The sequence below is a fragment of the Argopecten irradians genome, chromosome 11, assembly GCF_041381155.1.
Source record: "Argopecten irradians isolate NY chromosome 11, Ai_NY, whole genome shotgun sequence".
Taxonomy (NCBI): Eukaryota; Metazoa; Mollusca; class Bivalvia; order Pectinida; family Pectinidae; genus Argopecten; species Argopecten irradians.
The window spans coordinates 13786944-13793355 of NC_091144.1; the positions used below are offsets into that span (position 1 = coordinate 13786944).

At 33.5% G+C, this 6412-nt stretch overlaps 1 long non-coding RNA gene across 1 annotated transcript; it reads right to left on the reverse strand.

Moving 5' to 3' along the window:
• Positions 1-3478: 3478 nt before the first annotated feature.
• Positions 3479-5050, reverse strand: LOC138334796 (uncharacterized). The gene is made up of 2 exons (XR_011210170.1): positions 4726-5050; positions 3479-4082 (listed from the first exon to the last, which is right to left on the reverse strand). It is a non-coding gene; the product is annotated as an uncharacterized lncRNA (long non-coding RNA).
• Positions 5051-6412: the final 1362 nt, after the last annotated feature.

Sequence of the window (6412 nt, forward strand, 5' to 3'; positions counted from 1 at the left end):
ATGGATGCATAGACACCGTTTAATAAATAAGTTATGGTCAACTACATCTAAGAAGTGATCTATAAGAATAAAAAAAATCACTAGTTTAAACAGGGTCTTAAACCTTAATACTGCTCATCAGAAAGAATTCTTAACAATATCTAGATGTTGTGCTATAATGTTATTGTTCACAGGAAAACACCAGTAGGATGGGAAAAAAACCGTTGAGATTATCATGTTTATGTCATGTTCAAACAGAGTGAGTTCATTCACTGACAAGTAGTCCTTATTGAAAACTTCTAATGAGCTGTACTAAAACTTCCACTGGTACATGGCACGACCTCACTTCATACGTGGTACACAGGAAACGTTTACAGCATTGACAGAGAGCGATGAAAATATACTGTATGTGACACGTGTGAATTTCTTACTTGCACACGAGTTAATGAGAATGTATTACTTGAGCACGCCAGGCAGATTGAATTCTTTGCAATCAACAATATGTCTATTCATTTTGTATTTCTTATTTTTTGTTTTGATAGAATGCGTTTATCTACTTAGGTTAACTAAATTTTTCATTTTCTTTTTCATTGAACATGAAAAGAATCAAAGGTTAACATCGTCGTTTATGGAATAGCATTTTGTCATGCGATCTGCATAAACGAATATATGTCACTTATTGAGATCCAAAGCCATATGTTTAGCGAAGGCATGTCACAGGTGATCTCACTTCGCTTCATAATAAACGAAGCCATATCGCCCGTTTTGATTGTACATATCATTAATTATCTTTCCTGCGGGACGAAATTCCCGGTTGTAGATTGTCACGTGCAAATGACAAATACAAGGAAACTTTTACATTAAAGATATTTACTGACTCATTGAACAGAGATCAATTCAATCAAATTATCCTCAACTTTGTATATATTGGCATCTTGTTTAGACAAGAGACAAGAGGTTCCAATGTTTGAGGCATAAGTGTGTCTAAGCAGAATAGATCACTAGAAAGTATATTTATGTTATGAATAAAAAAAAAATAAAAAAATATATGTTGTAGACTTAGTGTTCTTTTTCGTCCATGCATACATTTGCCCATGCGGGTAGGTATAGATTGTTAAATTGTCATTTTGACAGCGATAATTACATCGTTCTCCCATCCTGGAAAATGTGACGTTCCTCTCACATAAACATGACGTAACAATCAACGCCTAAAAGCAAGGGCAGATTACTCTGTAATATGCAAAGATGACTGTACAGAAGCAGGTCAATTTCTAACTAATTATTAGAATGAAACTTTTGAAGGATACATTAATGATTAACACATTTATTTCAATGTGGATTACCCCTTAGTATTAAGAAGACGGAAGAATCTCCGAACCCTCTAGGTGTACAGTCTACAGTTATTATTCATACCCAAATCTCACTTCTGCTTGTAAATGCACTTTCAGGAATGATAATTGTTTTACACTTGTGATACTAAAGATTTCATTAAATTGAACATGATAGCACTTTATAACGACACTCGTCAATGCTGATGATTGATCTTAAGTAGGTATGACTTTCGTTTTTCTCATTCAAATAGAGCATTATTTCAGGTCACAACGGTCGATTATATTGACATTTGACTGAAGTGTGTTATAACCTATTCAAATGTATGAACCAAGGCACACTAAGTACTGACAAGTATCTATCGATGTATTCGATTGCTGAGTATTTCACTAAGTACAGATATTTTATTTCTGACTTACTAGCGAGTGCTGAAGTCACCACCCCTATCACAATGACTTGTAATTAATTACTTTTAATGACAGTAGATGCTAAATAATCGGAATTGTTTAGATTTTCCGGTATAGGTATCAGTAAAGAAAATTGATGTGTGTTATACGATGTTGTTATTTAATGTCTAATTTTTATCGAATTATTATGAAACAATAACATACATTTATCTATCAATGTATTTCTCAATACATAGTTTATGTTACTTAAACATGTATCGTAGGGGACATCTTTTAGATGGAGAATAATATTATGCGAGGTTTTCACTTATGCTTCGTCGGTCATATTGTACAACGATAATATATAATTGAACATGGCTTTGTGCTTCAATGCAAAATCACCATTTTTGATAGGTGATCAAACATATATTTATGTTTCATTGTAAACATTTGTTTAAAGATGAGATAACATATCTAAATGATTCCATGTAAAATGTAGTCAATCAAGGATAAATGTATTTGAATATTTCAATTCGAGGTCAGCTGTCAGACAAGATGGTGTGGTTTATAAGTAAAACCACCTGTAGGATACAAAACAAGAACAAATATTATTGAGAATCCCTGGTCTTCCATTTCATATGTTCCATATGTCATGTTCACGTTCTTTTACATTGTATATTACTGTGGAGAGGTTCAGTACATTTTATTTGAAAATTTTTCGAAGCGGAAATAAACGCAGTGTGTACGGTTACGCCTGTAGCTTTCATATGATACATAAAAGGAAACATTTTCATCGTTGTAATCTACTAGACCATTGTGTAAATCAGTGTCACAGGCGCTATTTATCATTGTATGCTCCAACTATTTACATATCAACCTATAGAACGAAGTTTACATTCATCCAGGCATTTCAAATATCAAAATATTATAACACTTTTTTCAATGATTATGTACCATTTAAGCAACCGGCAGGAAATTACTTAAGCACTGATGGTGCATGATCAGATTATATTGCGAGACTGGCCGCTCACTACCGTTTATAAATAAATATACCGAATTTTTCAGAGGTGAATTTGGCCTTGACTATGTAGCAGATGTTGAATACAATAATGTTATGCATTAGTTATGTAATTACATCGTAATTCGTACCGGCCAGCCAAACGTGTGTAGCAGGATAATCTGTAGGCATTAATATGACGTGTGCTGTTCGATATCATCTCTAGTTAGGATAGGGATTAACTACACTTACCCGTATAGCTTTATAGTACAACTATAAAACCCAGGAGCTTTACATTTGATGGGTTATTAACAAACAAATAAAAAGAATAGCATCAACATTGGTTTAAGGGATATCTGCATTAGAATGATTTTTTTTTAAAACCAGGATGATTAGTTGAATGGATTTTTCAGATGCACTGCAAATCACAGTTTTGTCATTACCTAGAGCATGTATAACGCCTACGTGTTTACATATATCCCGTCATGGTATTAGAAATTCTTGCAACTGCGTGAAACTATCAAATAAATGATAGAAAACACATACCGTAAGTTATTTAAGTGATATAGATAAACAGCAATTTTCAAACAGGAAACAAGAGCTACACCATGTACTTAAGTCATAAGTTGTTGCATGTTAAAAAGTTCCGGTATTAGTATAACAGAAGTAACATTCGATTGCAAGGCATATCAATGAAGAACTTATTATATACATGCATGTGAAATGTGTTTGATTTCGTTATTTCTCTTCTTTTGCTGTATAAGTTTTCAAAACAAAATTACGGCAGTGTTGATTTAAACCCTCTGGATAAGACCGTGGGTTCGTTTATTGCATTGATACTAGTGTGTACTTAATTGGTACGGCACCCTTTTAAAGAAAAAAATATCTTCGTAAAAAGACATATAAAAAGTAATAGCTAGATAGTTAAGGTATACATTTAGATACATAATATTTTGTTCGTTATCGATAAATGTTCTGTATTGTTTTGAACAAAGCAAACATTAAGATAACAATATATATATATATCTATAGCGAATACGCCATCCTTGATCCCACTGGTACTCCTCAGGGAATCTGATTCCTCGCGTTGAGTTCTCTTTTTTCAACTCCAGGGAAATGTCTTTGCAATCAGAACAGCAGTTATGTCTGGCAATTGTCAAAGATGTCTTTGCCTTTCCAAATAGTGACATGTCTTTTGATTTCAATGCAGTTTTGTAAATCCGTATTAAGTAATTGACATTCTGTGGATTGACCGAGTAAAAACAATATTCCCGTCAACATACCAGTAAACAAAGCAACGACATACTGCCAAGTTACTCTTTATTTATAGTTATATACTGTGGGCCACGTATTTGCTCACAACTGGTTTTTAAGAGCAAAGTGGATGAGCCCTGTAACATGAAAATAAAATAAGATATTATGATTAAGATATATGAGATAAGATTATTAAATACCACATTTAATTAAAGTACCAGGTACGAAGTTTTAAATATGTTTAACTATGATGATTAATATTTCATTGACAATTGAAGTGTAGAAGGAACATATTTTTCAAGCCGAACACATAGCATAATGCATGCAATACATTAAAAAATAATTAACGACCTCACTTTAAACTCAAGACTATTACGGTACAATTCATTTTGTAAACAGAAAATGGAGAAACCATTTGATTAGTACAGCGAGTCCATGGGGATATTTGACATTGACAGCTATTTTAGTACATTAAAACAGATTTAGAAAAAAAAATCACCAGAACATGAATCAAGGTTATAGAAATGTCTTACGAAATATGTAATCAAAGACGAATTGAAATATGATCAATGTTATAAAACAAACCTTTTCCAACGGCATTGGTTGTACAATGTTGTGACTTATGATTATACATTACTATTAATATACGCCAAAATGTCACTGTATATATATGGGATCGAGTTGTTTCGAAATCAGATCAAATATGTGACAAATAGTATTACCAATCCATCATATTTAGTATGTTTACATACAACAATCATTCGGTAACTGTTTACCTACCTGCTACAGTTGACTGGAAGCCAGCATTATAGTCACACGTGACCTCATTAGAGACGTAGTCATTCCTTTTGTCGTTGTGAGCTCCTAATTGGTTCGGTCCGCCTACCAGTGCACCGTACAAAACCTGCGGGTTTGGAGCATCAATGTTGAAGTTGTTCCAGTCACATGGAGCAGGACGGTCAGGACAAGAGCTAAACAGGAATCCAAATATCATCTATGTTCATTATTTTGATTTCTAAAAGAGTGAATACTTTGGCTGCACTAGTCAATCTTTTTTAAGATACTCATCATACGTTAGACCTATAAGATGATGTTTTTAACAATGTATTCAAATAGGTATTCTGCCATACGTCTAAGTATACTATCTGTTAGAAGTCATGACCAGTAAGTATACTATCTGTTAGAAGTCATGACCAGTAAGTATACCATCTGTTAGAAGTCATGACCAGTAAGTATACTATCTGTTAGAAGTCATGACCAGTAAGTATACTATCTGTTAGAAGTCATGACCATGTAAGTATACCATCTGTTAGAAGACATGATCAGTAAGTATACTATCTGTTAGAAGTCATGACCAGTAAGTATACTATCTGTTAGAAGTCATGACCAGTAAATATACTATCTGTTAGAAGTCATGACCAGTAAATATACTATCTGTAAGAAAACATGACCAGTAAGTATACTATCTGTTAGAAGTCATGACCAGTAAGTATACTATCTGTTAGAAGTCATGACCAGTAAGTATACTATCTGTTAGAAGTCATGACCAGTAAGTATACCATCTGTTAGAAGTCATGACCAGTAAGTATACATCTGTTAGAAGTCATGACCAGTAAGTATACTATCTGTTAGAAGTCATGACCAGTAAGTATACTATTGTTAGAAGTCATGACCAGTAAGTATACTATCTGTTAGAAGTCATGACCAGTAAGTATACTATCTGTTAGAAGTCATGACCAGTAAGTATACTATCTGTTAGAAGTCATGACCAGTAAGTATACCATCTGTTAGAAGTCATGACCAGTAAGTATACCATCTGTTAGAAGTCATGACCAGTAAGTTACATCTGTTAGAAGTCATGACCAGTAGTATACTATCTGTTAGAAGTCATGACCAGTAAGTATACCTATCTGTTAGAAGTCATGACCAGTAAGTATACCATCTGTTAGAAGTCATGACCAGTAAGTATACTATCTGTTAGAAGTCATGACCAGTAAGTATACCATCTGTTAGAAGTCATGACCAGTAAGTATACTATCTGTTAGAAGTCATGACCAGTAAGTATACTATCTGTTAGAAGTCATGACCAGTAAGTATACTATCTGTTAGAAGTCATGACCAGTAAGTATACTATCTGTTAGAAGTCATGACCAGTAAGTATACCATCTGTTAGAAGTCATGACCAGTAAGTATACTATCTGTTAGAAGTCATGACCAGTAAGTATACTATCTGTTAGAAGTCATGACCAGTAAGTATACTATCTGTTAGAAGTCATGACCAGTAAGTATACTATCTGTTAGAAGTCATGACCAGTAAGTTATACTATCTGTTAGAAGTCATGACCAGTAAGTATACTATCTGTTAGAAGTCATGACCAGTAAGTATACTATCTGTTAGAAGTCATGACCAGTAAGTATACTATCTGTTAGAAGTCATGACCAGTAAGTATACTATCTGTTAGAAGTC